The 16,390-nt window shown below is 32.0% G+C and overlaps 1 protein-coding gene across 13 annotated transcripts in view; it reads right to left on the bottom strand.

The window, feature by feature from the left end:
* The window catches only part of LOC110093363 (protein FAR1-RELATED SEQUENCE 7), a 35,930-nt gene extending 24,860 nt beyond the window's left edge, over positions 1-11,070 (bottom strand). For 10 of the 13 annotated variants that reach the window (XM_028693903.1, XM_028693901.1, XM_028693907.1 and 7 more), the window contains exons 1-2: positions 10,838-11,070; positions 3,780-3,858 (exon numbers count right to left, since the gene is read on the bottom strand). The gene's annotated coding sequence lies outside the window, so the exon portion shown is untranslated. Of the gene's footprint in view, positions 1-3,779; positions 3,859-9,999; positions 10,085-10,837 lie in introns of all 13 variants that reach the window. The other 3 variants (XM_028693902.1, XM_028693899.1, XM_020818221.2) reach the window with 2 other exon arrangements.
* Positions 11,071-16,390: the final 5,320 nt, after the last annotated feature.

Here is a 16,390-nt window from a genome sequence, read left to right on the forward strand (position 1 = left end):
AGTAGTTAGACTTTCATGTTGTATTAAATGATTTTTTGCTTATATTTTTGTGTTTGTACTAGACAATTTGTACTAAACATCTTTATGTTATAAGCTAAACAAGTTATCATGAATTGATTTATTATTGCTTGACATTTTTACTATAATGTCACCTTAATTTTTATATATTATATTAAAAAATTATTATGCGTGTCCGTGTCGCCGTGTCCGTGTCGGTGCATCATAGGTTGTGACGGTAGATATGCAATGGTTATAACAATCTTCATATGGTTAACACCAATCCACAAGCGAATACACCAGAACTTCTACAAGCATAAATCAATGAATTTGTAATGGGATGACTCGTTCATGATACAAGGGAATATGTAGAGAATATGACGAGTCATGTGCAAGTGACTACAGAGATATAAAAGGGATCAATTCACTAAAAAAATGCCTGGTGAAAGTTCTGACTCCTTAGAAGAATAGTGTGAGTAAAGAACTTATAAAGTGACAACTTCCCCAAAAGCAATGTCAATTGGCTTGTAAACACACACACAACAACCCACCCGCAAGTGACTGTAGGAGATTTATGGGTGTTTGTGAACCACTATAAAATATATACAAACAAATGAAGTATACTCGCCAAACTACAAATGAACTTGAGGGACTAGTGTTAAATTCCACGACACCAAATCTCCAACATCAACGTACAGGATGACGAATCCTCTTTGAACATAGAGATACACAATGTATCATGCACAAATAGAGATGAGATATACCTGTAGTGCATACAAACACCCACAGACTGCTATAAAAAGATCCATTATATACATTAGATGCTACCTACCATAAAATATAGATGAATGATAGCAAATGCAAATGCATACAAGCAAGGCTAGAAGATTTCCATACAAAGCAACCTACTTATAAAAAGAGATGCACCAAGCCTGTGGAGAATGCAGTTAGCTATAAGCAAAAGCAAGAGTTTCTTTAGTGCACTACAATCCACCTGCAAAAAGTAGCAAGTAGTGCACGACAGCCTATCTATACAAAGCAGCAAATAACTCAATCTACAAGTTGCTACAACATGCCACCGGATTTGCAACACTTATACAAGCAGAGAGAAGACCATGGTTTAAAATTGCGCAATATGAGGCTCGTCTTGAGGCCCGCCTTTGCGCAATTCTAGTAAAAAACGCCTCGATGCTTACGCCTTGAGTTTCTTTTATGAGGCTTGCGCCTCAACTTGGTTGAGGCTCGGCTTGAGGCCCGCCTCGCCTCACTGGCATGAGGCTTACTCCTCACGCTATATATATTAAAACTTACATAAATCTTGAAGTAAATTGCCCCGATATGGACTCTATGGAGAGGAGGAAGGGAAGAGAGCAGTTCATCATAATGATGATTCAAATGAAGAACCCCTTAGTGATGACAGTGTTGATGACTTATGAGTTCTTATGTGATATGTCATTACTATTTATTTTTGGAAATTGAAATTATATTTTAATGAAAAGAATACTAAGATTTGGGAAAGATAGAATTTTGAGTTGAACTATATTTCATGTTGTCTTATTATTGGGATATTTTGATTTCACTTAATATCTTATGCTTTTTATGTTTTATATTATCCACTCATTAGTATATAAAAAATTTATCACTTTATGTTTACGCAATCTTTTGATTTTGAGGCTTACGCCTCAAAACGCCTTGAGGCTTACCCCCGCCTCACGAATGAAAAACGGTTCAATACCCGAATATGCAATTTAAAACATTGAAGAAGACGTCTACAATCTACAACGCCACGCCAACTGATTTGCAACATCCCTACAATCAGACAGAAGGCATCTACGAGCTCCCAAATGGAATGTTGCATTAAAATGGCAATTGCCTGCACAACTGATCAGCATCAAACATTACAAAATGCCCCGTACATGCACTGTAATATATAAACACATAGGTACACAAAAGGAGCAAGTGCAATCGTACACCACATGGGCCCTGACGAGCATATTGTCGGCACGCACGTGATGTCTAGGAATACTGCGTGGGTCAATAAATGAACGTAGTTCGAGCCCGATCCTTTTATATAGATGGATAGGAGTAGACACGGCTCAAACTATCAAACAGATATACGGTCAAGGTGTCAACCAGAATATTTATTTTATACGTTCATATAAGGCCTTCAAGGTCCATGACAAAAGAAATTCATCAACAAAGTCATAAATCATATGAAATCCGATCCTCTGTCGACAGCTCGACATAGTCGACAAGTTTCAATCCGCAAATGGAATGATCACAAACACCCCGATGATGATCGTGTTGAACGTTGATCTCAGCCGGAGGGGTCCTCAAATATTTCAAATGCCACCCAAACTTCCAGAAAATTCCAAAGTCTATAAAATTTAAAATTGAAATAATCCATGTAATCGCTTAAAGCAAAAATCTATCCACCCTCCGCAACAGTTTGCCGAGATGGACAAATTGAAAAGTACTTCAGCTCACATAGGGCTAATGCCTAATCGAAAATATCACTAGAATACATTCTCAAATAATCTCTTACTAGTAAGAGCGTGGTACATGTCATATGACCGACGATTTTGCCGCTAAATGGTACTGCAGGATAAACGGTTATGACTCGGGGCCCTCTGAACCGAATGGTTCTGCCGCCAAGTGGTACCACGGGATAACGGTTATGGTCAGAGCTAATATGTTTCTTAATGGCATCAAATCTTAGAGATATGAATCAATAGAGTATAATTGAAAGTGCACAAAGCCCTATGTTAGCTAAGATGGACTCAAATTTGTCTCATTAGATAAATACTCTCCACAGGTCTACAAGGTACCCTTGGACGAAGCAACTCATGGCTGCCGACAAGGATCCTCCTATCAGGTTGGGTCGACTACCTCCTCTGACTAAGTAGACCAGGGTCCACGATGGCCCGGGACGACAGAACCATGAGATCTTGATCGGATCTATCATCAATTCCCCCACCATCTGCTTTAAGTGCAAGATGGTGAAATTTCAATTTTAAATACCAAATATTCAAATTATGAAGCTCATGCTGCTACTATATGTCAGATAATACACACACACACACACACATATATATATATATGATTGACGACTAGCGTTAATCAAAAGTTCTCTCTCGTTTATCGGGAGGGGTAATTAACTATAGGGGCTTGTGCCTATAGGAAGCCAGAACTCATATCATAAAGTCCTTGCCAAATGAGGGCGAAATCTCTAGATAGTGTCTTATCTACAAACTCATATGCCTTCCCAAAATTTACCCTGGAACTTAATCCGTTAAAACTCCCTCGAAAAAAGCAGCGGGGGAGGCCGAGGCCGAATTTTTGGAGCCCACATTAAAATTTAGATTTTCATCAAGCATAATCAATACACATAATTTGAAACAACAAACATTGATGGCAAAATTCAAAGAACAATTCATTACATCACTGCAATTTGTCTTTCTATAGAGATTCTTCAACCTGGCTTCAAGGACTTTCTTGGATTAATCACTCTTCAGTTGTCAAGATGGAGTCTAACTTCACAATGCAAACCAAGAGAAAAGGATGAAGACATTTTTCTCAAGCGTTGCAAGGTGACATAAAGCAGGATAAGTAATAAATCGTGAACCAAAAAGCACTTTTGATGATCATGTACATGCTTTTTACAACATTCACGAGCACTGCAACAAGGATGCACAATGCTACACTATCTATGACAATGAACATATAAATGATAAAACTATTCATCAAGCTGAGCTAGATATAAACTATAGATTACAACTAACCTTCAGAAGAATAAACAAAACCTCATCTCTTAATGCTTTGTCCGAAGCATATCTTAGGGTTCGTTTGAGACGGCTGTAGCTGTCAGTAAAACAGGTTAGTAAGTTTCTATTGAGAAAGCTGCTTTTTGAAATGGTTGTATAAGAAGTAGTAAATTTTGTTTGAAAAATAAAGTTTCCAAGTTGTTGTGTTACAGCTAAACAAGCTCTATTTACATTGATACCCTTGTTCTACATAAAAATATATATATATCGGAAACATAACATTCCTGCCTACTGAATTTCTTAGCAATAAATTGATAAACTTTCAATTAAACAGCAAACATACAATAATAAAAACAACAAACTTCATTTACAGATTAATGATCTTTTAATACGACAAGAAACAATGCATATTAAAATCAAATGTGAACTACCAATTCAAAAAAAAATGATGACGTTCCGCCATTACTGGCATCTAAAATGTCATTCATCGCTATCAGCCCCTCTAGTTGTATTTCTACATCTACTTTCTCCAATTTGTGGCCCCGAACAATATCAACCTAAATGAGTAGCATAAACATCAAATGATTGATTAATTTATTATTTTTCTGAATTTTTTTTATTTGGGCTGACTTGTGGTTAATTAAATTTAGAACTATTTTTGTTAAATATATTATTTGATTAGATGATGAAATTAAACCCAACGATTTCAAACTATCACAATCCTTCTCAAAATCTATAAAAAATGATAATTTTATTTCCCCATTCAAAATAAATGAAAACGAAACCATCATTATTTAAATTAAGTTTTCTATTTACAAGAAAACAAATCAGCTATTAGCAAGGGAAAGAGTTGCTTCAGGCACACACATATATCCCTTCCTCATCCCCCAAACTCTGCATTACTCTTTAAAAACGTTGATGTGAAAATTTAAAATGGATTTGCTAGAGATTTGTTTACTTGCGCAGGTAGCTAGTAAAATTTCCTACCCACATTTCTCTAAATGAATTGGGTTCGTTTTATTTCATTTTGATTTCTTCCAGTTTTACAGATGAACAATCTCAAAGGCAGTCTTTTATATAATCATTTAAAGTATACTTTCTAATAATTTTTTTATTATAAAAAATAACGTAAATTATGTGAATTATAACTACTGATGCATGACAGGAAAAAATATTTCTCTGCAGAATGTTCACACAACAATTAAAAAAAAAAATAAGGATGTAATTAGATATCACAAAATAAATTTTTTATATGTTTCTACATTAGAGTTTCAGAGCGAGGAAATACACAATTATTTGAAATCAAGAATCATTTGTTAAATATTAATTGCCATTGTTCGAAAGTGTAACTACTGCAGCTGCATGCAATTAAATTAGAATTATACCCCCTTATATATTGAGCTCAAAGAATATTAAATATATAATAAAATTTTCAAAATGAATACAGTAATACAATACCAATCATAAATTAAAATTGAATACATTTAGCAAAGAATTTATAACTTAAAAATGTCTGAGCAATATATTTTCTTATTAACAATGTACTATCATACTTCACATGTACTGTCACTATTTCAAATGACAAAGTCCATATAATAGAAATTTCAAATTGACACCAAATTAATAAAAATCCTAAGAAAATTTGATAGAACTATGACATACCAAGGCGTAAGAGCTTGCATATCTAGGTGTCACTATTTTCAAAAAGGTAACAAGGGTTCATTCAGAAACCATTGCCACGAAAACTTCCAGTATCCCGGTATCGTAGGATTTTCGTAAACTTTGTTGAGTATAAGTATAGGGGAATGTCCTCAAAAACTTCTATAGTCTGGCTTCAATAAGAGATAGTGGTAGGTTTACTAATTGCGATGTATTTGATCTTGATGTGATATTTGCACATGTACTAACAAGTTGTGTGATTTGATTTCTTAAGAATGTAGCACCATGTCATTTCTTCCATCCAATTGTAGGTGATGTTTATGGTCGATCTCTTGAATGGATACATTGAATATATTCATCTATATTTTCTCATGAAAGTTCTTCATTAAATTCAGTCAACTCTCTTTATTAAAATGTGTGATTGGACGATTTCCTAATTCAATTTCTCTCAAACATAAATCACAAAAAATTATTTTAACATCGCGCTCCCATATTGCAGACGCTCCCCCATCCTTGGGTTTACCCATTGTACAACCTAGTTCTTATATTATGAATTAGTATTTTCTAAATCTTTAAAAATGCAGAGAAGAATATCACTGATTATAGTAAATAAAATATAGTCCGAGCAACCAGGGCCGGATCTGTTATATGCCCAGGGGGGACAATTGCCCCCCCCCCCCAAAAAAAATTCAAAAAAAAAATTATTATATGATTATTTAAGCAATTTGTCCCCCTCCGTTTATTTTTTAGTCTTTATTACAAGGGTTTTTAGGCAATTGTCTCTCCTAAAAGTTTTAAAATGCTATGATCTTTAGGCAATTTCCCCAACACAATTAAACGCTTTATGTAGAGATGTTATTGTTAGGGAACCAAAATTATCCTTACAACCAAAATTTGTAAAAAAAAAGGCCAAAAATATCATTACAACCAAAAATCAAAAGAGAAATATCCTTACAAAGAGAAATAATAAAGAAAATAAAAAAAATATCCTTACAATCAAAATTTGTTCCGAGTGTGTTGCCCCCAGAAACCCCCGCAGGAGCGCTGCCCCTTGACCCCACAACCCCCGCAAGGGAGCGTTGCCCCCTTGGACCCCCTGATAGAATGTAAGATATATATTTTCAAATAATAATATTTTATAAATTTGGAAGTATTTATGGAGATACTATCAATTTGTTATAATAATATATGTATATAAATATGTTGAATACAATCAACTTGTGTAATTAATCAATGAAAGCATGCACTGAGTTAGAAAAAAACTAAATAAAGGTTTCATAAATAAATTTCAGTAGAAGACTAACTTACCAAATGAACATGACATTTAGAGAATTAAATCTATTTTGGATGACCGGAATTTCTGTGAGAGGAAATGAGAAATATAATTATTTGAAAAAAAATAATTATTATGTATTAATTGCAGAATGTTTGGATTTCATTTTAATAGATTTTCTTTCATGTTGTAATGGCCATAAATGATATGGTTTGAGCAATTTGTAAATAAAAAAAAAAACATGTATTAAGATGATATAAGAAGTTGAAGGAGGTTGGAATGTGCAAAAAAAAAAGATGAAATAGTTAGCTGGAATTGGCAAAAAAAATCTGTCGCAACTGAATAGGAATGTGGAGATTCCCGTAAACCTACACACAGTTTAAGCTACAGTCACAAAAGACTGCAACCATCAAAATGTTTGTTTCAAAAATATACCTTTTCGAGGAGAAATTTCAGGGTGTTGGAAGCTTTAGGTCTTGAAATAGATAACTTGTAGAAAGAACTGTTGAGAGTTTGTGCGATAAGCTTGCCGGTTCAGTTGTAGAAGAAAATTAAATTTGAAACTGCTTTGAAAGGTGGATGTAGATTTTTTCGTTTGAATATCGTTGAAATGAGAAAGGTCGTTGCATCATTTTATCTTTTAAGAACCGTGGAATGCAATAAACTGCGAGCGATGTTTGTAAGTCATGGAAAGCAGGCTAAGAATGAAAAGATTTGTAAACCTCCTTTATAAAGTAGTGCCCCAAACATAATGTTGGTTGAGTTTTACATAGTAAAGCGTTAAAAAAGTTGTCCCAAACACAGTCTTAATATCAAAGACAACATTTCCTAATTGTAAGAATTCAGAACAAGTTAACATAGCAAGAAAAAAAAACACTTTCCTCGATATTACAAATAGCTTAAAGTTCATCTCACATTAAGAAAATTACCTGGGGATCGCTGAGTGAATATTAAGTGTAGGTCAATTGCTTGATATAGAATTAAAAGTGCTTATACAACCTTTCAGTTCCTCTAAATTATACCTAGGGTCTCACATTGATGTGTACCCTCAATTATAAATTACCAAGTAATAGCATCAGACCCCAATCATCTACTATTTTGGTCATTTAAGCCCTAGTTAACACAAGCAATTGATGGTAGCTGAATGGAGGATGCTGGTAGTAATTAAGGTAGGATGAAGGTGTTTTTTAAAACAACATCAAAGCCCTTCTTTTAATGTGGAAGATGACGGAATGAACCACACCACTTTTTAGAAGTAAGCATTGAAGGTTACAAAGTACGGAATGGCAACTAGCATTTGTCGTGTGCTGTTCAGTTACTAAGCAACCAATGCCCTACTTCTCTCCCTTTCTCTCCTGAGGTAAAGAACATGGTGATGGGAGTTACTTCGAATGATGGGTTTTAGTGTGACTCAAATTCTATATCTTTTCTCATGAGATTAGATGACAACAATTAATGAGGGTGGGAAAAGTAACCTTCGTCTCATGGGAAATTGATGGAGAAGGAATACTAGAGGAAAAAGGAGATCAACTTCTCTCCGTCAAATACAACAGGGTTGGTTGTCACAAAACAACAAGTATTTGAAAATTGAAAAATAAAATAAAAACGCATGAGTAATCAATGTACTCAGCAAGCCAGATTATTAGACCCATTTTCAGCCAAAACCGATTTGTGTTTGACCGAATTGTATAGTGGAGCCATGTTAAAACCAAACTTGGTTCAGAAATCTATTTAAATATGAGGAAGAAATAAAGGTTGTAGAAATTGAGATATAGACTGTCATATTGCAAATAAAAAAACACATATCATTTAGAGTCTGAAACTCAGTACTAAACCAGACAATAACAACCCTCCTACGCAAACAACCACCCTTCCTTTAGTATTTTAGATAAAATTAAGTTTAGAAGTATGTTACAAAATTCATTATTTCGAATAGACTCCTATAGGTGCATAAATAATATGAATCACGGATCTGCATGCATTAAGCTATTGTATTAAGGTCAATGGCTGGGATGAAAAAAAAAAGGATTACCTGTAAGGATTAGAAGGAGAATTGAAGAAGAAACAAATAGGAGAGATAAAAAAGAAAACGAGATGAAGAAAAAATTTATGATTATAAACTACTATCTTGATGTAGTGCAGGCATGATAACAGCAACAATATTATGATGATTCCCTAGAAATGCAAGAAGGTACCCTTCTAAAGAGCATTCAAGTGGAGAATTTATGAAACTAGTAATTTTTTTTTATTCATTATCCCTCCTGTGAATCTCTCTTTTATTTGGTACGAGAAATTTGAGATTTCTCTTTTGTGGTGAGATTAGGTGTACTTAGATTTCGAGAAGAGTATTTTCTTGCGCTCATCTCTATGGTTGATTATAACCTCTCCTCCTCTCCCACGAGCGTAGACTTATGTGGGCTGAACCATGAAAATTTGGTGTCTTCTTGTGGTGTTTGGTCTATTTGATATTACTTTATATATGTTTATTGTACCAACTCCTAGTAGGTGCTTCCACCTAAAAAGATAGATCTTTTACTAGACCCAATATTAAAGCTGAAAATGGATAACATAGTACATAACTAAACCTAGCATAGATTGCGAAATTACTACGCTCTTATTAAATATTGTGGGAGTATCTCATACATATTAATGAATAAAATTTCCCAAGTAAGAGAGATTTTTTAGTAAAAAGATTGTTATGTCAGGGTTAATAAAGATAACAAAAGCAGTGAAAACTAAAACTAAATCAAATTAAAGAATAGGTATCCATTTCCTTAAATGAGGATCTACGATTTGTTCTTATATGATTAAACTATTTTTATGAGAGCCAATACCAACTTAATTAAAAGATAGTTTAATTTTAACTATCGAATAACTGATAATCTTGTCATGATCATTTTAGAGATTCAAACTAGATTACAGCTAAAATTAACCTCTAAACATAAGAGTATATATCAACCTATTCACATGTGAAGATCCCAAATATCTCAATATAGCCATCTTAAGCTCCTAGTCAGCATTTTGAAAAGACCATCAAGTCGAAATTTAAACTATCAAATCATCAACTTAAGAAACAATAAAATTAGCTGATCAACAATCCCATTAATCATTGCTTATAGAAAGTGTGCCAATAGCTGAAAGGAAACAATTACCCACTTAAAACAAGAACAAAGCAAATCCCTACAACACTAGAAAATTAGTTGAGGGAAGTATCAGTAATCATTTATGAACGGTATTATGATGTATGTGAATCATTAATATAAGAAAGTTTATAACACATTACAAGCGATTGACTAGGGTTCATACCAGTTCCAAAAATAAACAAATGATCAAGTTGCCTCATTCAAGTGATCATAGAACCCTAATCTAAACAATTTGGATAATTCACTACCTTCAAGTGAAAAGAAAGCAGTAAAATGATGATTAAAATTTATACATTGGTGAAACTTCGAGAAAATTAAGAAATGAGAGTGATGAAAAACCAAAAATATTAACAAGAATTATAAATTCTTGACAACCCTTTCATGACAATTAGGTAATATGAATGACTACTAAAAAATATCATAAGAAAGTAATTAAAAAAAATTAATCAAGCTAGTTAAATCGCCACACCAAAATATTAAATCTGGAACAAATAAGCAAACATTTTAGCAGGATTTAACAAGATTTAACGGTTGTCATAACAAACAGTTTTCAGGTTTAATGCTCTCAAGGTCTACAAAGTTTGGACTTAAAGGATTCACTAAATCCTATTCGTAGCCAAAAAGCCCCATAGTTTAGCAATCCGGCGACGGAATCAGAAAATCAGCAAACAAAAGACCTCATCCTAAAGGCGAACTTAAGTTGCAATCAAATTCCAGATATAAGGCAAAGATTTTCCCCTCCTAGTTTGTTGTAATGGTGAAATACCGAAAACCCTCGAAACATCGCTTTCTAACTACCGATCGCATAACCGAAATGAAAAAAAAAAAACACCGAAATCCCCCAAACGTAAAACTCGAAAAGGAGAAAACACAGAGCACAAAGCGCGGAGATTGTTATCAAAAATTCAATAGATACAAATTCTATATTCATCGTCAACCTGCAAGAATGCATGAAATAATATTTTGGAAAGATACGAAGATAAGAAAGACAGAAAACTGACCCGGCGGCAGCGGAAGCGGTGGAGATAGCGTGTGGTGGCGGAGGCGGTGCTTGGTGACTACTGAATGACGGAGGAGAGAACGATAAGGGTCGGTCTAGTAGAGGGAAATGGAGAAGCTCCGGTGATGGATCTGGGCCAGAAATTGTTAAGAAAAACTCTTATTTTCAAGAGATGTGCATTTTTCCTTGAGAATAGGGCTACAAACGAACCAAACGCTCCACAATGTACTACTCTTTGTTCAGTTCGATTGAAATTTATTTGTGATCGTTTAATTAATTAAATATACAAATCTAAATAATATTTTAAATGCTTGATCCTTAAATAAATAAGTTTGAACATTAATATTTTCGACTCATTTATGTTCATGAAGAACATCATTTGAAGCTCGTGAACAAGCTCGACATTAAGCTTGATAAGAAGCTCAATAAAAGTTTGATTAAGAACTAGTAAATAAGCTTGATAAAAACTTAATTAATATTTGATTATAAAACTGATAAATATACATAATATAAATATTTTATATTTATTATAACTATATAATTATTATTAAATGATAAAATTTAAAGTAATTAAATATTATAATATATGCTAACATAACCATTGAAGTCTTTATATGAACGCAGAAGATATTATTTCAATTGTTGTACCAAATGGAGAGAAATGTAGCAGGTAAGCTTTATTTAAAAATATGTTCATATAGATTACTCTTATTTTCATTTTACATAAACAATTGCTTTTATTATAAATTTAGTTTCATTTTATTTTATACCTTCATAAGAATGAATTTGTTCATAAAAAAGAGACATTTCAAATTTGTCTATATTTGTTTAAAATGTTCATGAATAAATATAGGAGAATTTACATACATATCATTTTATTTCATGCTATTTACATATCTAACACCTAAAATATTAATATTACATGCTTACCACTCATAGAACAAATATGGGTGCATGAAATAAAATATTAAAGTTTATAGGGTGGTATGAGTGATATGAATGATATATATAAGTGATATAGCTCATTAAGGCTTGTTTGTTTAAAGCTCGATAAGCACTAAACGAATCGAACATGAACACTCATTAATTTAAATGAACCAAATATGAACACAAACAATAAAGCTCGAATCGAACACGAACCAAACTTGAACAAGCTGATGATAAATGAACTCAAACATGAGCACTCACATACTCGACTCGGCTTGGTTCATTTACAGCCCTACTTGAGAATAATTAAATTTAAATTAATTATTATTGCTGGTCCAAATATTTGAATCTCATACAAACACAAATAAATTAAGTGCATCATGTAAAAAATTTAAAAAAAAATTATGTGAAAAAAAAAAAGAAAAATTGTGAATACTAATATGAGTAAAATATTACAAGGATATTAATGTAACATAGTAAATATAAATAATAAAGATATCTTTCATGATGAAAATAAAAAATCTTGAGATGCTTAATTTATTATCAAGTGATGGTGTGTGGTTATCTCAATCATTCTTAACTTAGAGAGAAAGTCAAACAATCAAGAAGATGGGCCTTGGATGTTGGTGGTCGAAAAATATATGGTGTCAAGCATTTGAAGGTTTCGGATGATGATTGATGGTTTCCTCAATCATTTTATTTATAAAAAGAGAGATGAATACCTCAGAGGGCAAGCATTTGATGTTGACGGTTAACATCAAACAATGACAAACTAAGAAAGTCAATCATCATGTAACGATGAATGATATATTTAATCAATTTCCTTATAAGGGGGAAGTCTACAACTAAATTAGTGATTGACTGACAATCAACATTTATAAGTGGTAGATGAGGTCGATTAATAACATCATGTGATATTTGATGGTCTGCTCGATCGTTTTGCTTACAAGATGGGAGACTAGCAATCAAGAAGGCAATCGTTGGATAACAATCAATTAGGAACATAAAACATTGAATGATGATTTCAATGATTTTTCCTATATGAGGGGAGAGCAACAACAAGAATGGTGAAAGTTAATAGTTGATATATATATATATATATATATATATAATGGGTAACATTATGTTACAGTCAATTGGAAACATTTGGTAATGGTTGGTTATTTGCTTAGTTAGTATCAACTAAAGATGAGTGACAAGTGATCAAGAAAATGGGTTTCGGATGTTGGTGGCTAGTAATAATCAAACATTTACAAGCATCAAATGACAATCAATTGCAAACTCAAATAATGGAGATCATTAGTGGTATGCTATATCATTCTTCTTGCGGAAATGAAGAGTTATGCCCATAATAACTTGCATCAAATATTGGTGATTGAAATAAGCTAGAAATTAGTAAGTTTCCGACGATGGCAGGCTAGAAATGTCAAATCCAATTACCATTGTGTATGCTTAGTCATTCTTCTTATCGCAATGGTGACTAACAACTTTAAAAGTGTCCATAAAACATTAGTGATTGACAAACATTGAATATTAGCAACTGTTTGATGAAGGGTGACTGGTAATGTTGAATGTCAAGGTAATAAATAGTATTCTACTTGGTTATTTTTCCTTATTAGAGGTTGTCAGCACCATGTCCTTCAAGGGTCATTATACTGATTTTAATGATGATAAATATATGTTTTGATGCTATAATGTATGTACTTTGCATTTCAAGTGCATTAGATCCAAAGTTATTTAAGACAACATATTACATGAAATGCACTGTTCACACACCCACTTAAATGCTAAAATGATCAAGATGTGCATTAGATAGATCAAGACAAGTGTGTTGGAGATCTAGACAAATGCTTGGAGGAACTATATATAGGTGTGTTGTAGAGGCCTATATATTGCTAATCTGCTTAGTTTGATAAGCATATAACTTAAAATATTCTCTTTTACTTTTAAATTACTTGAAAATATTTGTTAAACTAATAACTTTGTCAAAAGACACTAGTATCATTTTTGAGAAGATCAAAATGTGTTGTTATGTTTTGCAAAGCAGCCAAAATACTTTTTTAAGGAAGTCGCATGGAAATTATTTTTAAATATTTCATTTTCCAAAATTCTCAAAATTACATCTAAAAAAAATATCACCGTCATGTTTGGAAAATCATTTACATGTAAAATCATATGTTGGTTTGTCAAAATCGATCATTTGAATGAAAGTTGTACGCACTGCTCGTCAAGTGCTCACGCACCTCTACGTGCCCACGCACACTCACACACACTTGCAATATAACGCCTTAAGATCTAAATATGGAAGAATTGTCTGGTTTACCTCTTAATTAATTTATCATAGCCTTTAATTTCTATTTATTTAAATAAAAGCTTGCATATATATATATATATATATATATATATATATATATATATAATTTTAAAATCTTTTATAAATTTTAGGTTATTACACGCAATCATTCATACACACATCATTGACCGCACCATTTGATAAAATCAATAATAGTAACATACCAAGATCAACCCATTAAGAAAAATTATATCTTGTTTGCTAGATGTTCAACTAAATTAGCTATATGGTCATTCACAAACAAAATTTTTCATTAATTAATATATTGTTTTTTTATTAAAAAACTATTATTTATTATTTATTATTTTTTTTAAATAACTCGCTCTCAATGTCCTGCAGTTCATCTTCCTCACTCTCACAACATTGACAAATTCTAAGAAAAAAAAGTTCAAACATCCCCATCAACTGTTCTCCAAATATTACAAATGTTTTCACTTAGTTTCTGAGCATGAAATCACTCAAGCAATCTAATTTTTTATATGATTTTCCCAAAATTTTCTCTTTTACTAACATATTTTTTCTCACTAAAATTATTATTATTTCTTATAAATCATTTTTATGTGTCAAAAAAATTATGAGCAAACTCAAATCTATTTTCTTGCACTCAAAATCCTTTCTTGCAAAATCAATGAGGAAAATATGTTCTCACCTTGATATTTTGTGAAAAATATTGTGAGCCATTGTTTTCTTTGTAGATTTATTTTTAGGGCCACAAACGAACCGAGCATTCGACGAGCTACTCGTTGCTCAATTCGATTAAACTTCTTTCATGATTGTATAATTAGTTAAACAAACAAATTGAATGAACATTTCTTTAAATGCTTGATACTTAAATAAGCAAGCTTGAACAACAATGTGTTCAACTCACTTATGTTTACGAACAACATCATTTAAAGCTCGTGAACAAGCTCGTCATTAACTCGATAAGAAGCTTTCATTTTATTTTATACCTTCAATAGAATGAATTTGATTATGAACAAGATATATTTATTCATGTTTGTTAGATTGTTTGTTTAAAATGTTCATGAACAAATATAAGATGAACCATAATTCGTTTGTTTTCAAATGAGGTCATTTGATAGCTCGAAAAGACTAATTAGATATATTCATGAATGAGTTCATTTGATAGCTCATGAATACTCATTGGATATGTTCGTGAACGAGCTTATTTGATAGTTTGAAAAACTTTACGAGATATGTTCGCGAATATGCTTGATATAATTGTTTGTTAGAAGGCTCGATAAAGCCGTTTGTTAATTAAGTTCATGAATATCTAGAAGTATGGCTCATTTATAATTCGATAAAGCTCGTTTGTTTAAAGCTCAATAAGCACAAAACGAACCCAACACGAACCAAACATAAACATCCATTGATTTAAACGAACCAAGCTTAAACAGAAACAAAAAAGCTAGAATCGAGCTCTAACTAAACTTAAACAAGCTGATAATAAATTAACTCAAGCATGAACACTGCACGCACATACTCGACTAGGCTCGATTCGTTTGCAGCCCTATCTATTTTAGTGAGCTCAAAAATTATTTTTGAAAAAAATAAACAAACATAAGATATTTTTATTTTAACATCTTATTACAAGTCCGATGAAATATTCCTCACTTAAGTTAAGATCTAACACTAAATATTGTGAGCATAAATTTATCATTCCATTAGTAATATTTAAAGGTCATAAAGTAATTAAAAATAAATTGTAAAATTATCTCAAAATTTAAAGCAAAAAATTACAAATTAAAATTTTATATTTTAATCAAGTTTTCTTTTGAAAAAGTCATTATAAATGTTTATAATCAATATACTACTTCTATGATGTCCAATTTCAAGAGTTCTAATGAAATATTCGTTTTATTTAATTATATATTTAGGTTTAATTCTCTTAAAGGATTCTAATCATGCATTTATTTTTCTATAATATAGTACTAGTTCATTGGTTCCTACAAAATCTTATATATATAGATATATGCCATCCAGGTAAAATCTTATCCCACTCTTATTATTCGTCATAATTTGTTTTCCTACGAGCATTTTATCGGCGGATAATTTTCCGTCAGAAAAATAAAAATCTACTGGAAAACCTTCAATTTCCACTAGAAAAAACCACCGAAAATGAATGAGTTTCATGTAATGATACTTTGATGACCCTAATTATGACATGCATTTAATAAACTCTAACGATATAGTGAGTTTGGAGTGTAGTAGGAGGAGAACAACAAGTCAATAACTCATCCATTCAATATTTCTTATATTCATATCAATAATAAT

Source organism: Dendrobium catenatum, unplaced genomic scaffold (assembly GCF_001605985.2).
Source record: "Dendrobium catenatum unplaced genomic scaffold, ASM160598v2 fragScaff_scaffold_384, whole genome shotgun sequence".
Taxonomy (NCBI): Eukaryota; Viridiplantae; Streptophyta; class Magnoliopsida; order Asparagales; family Orchidaceae; genus Dendrobium; species Dendrobium catenatum.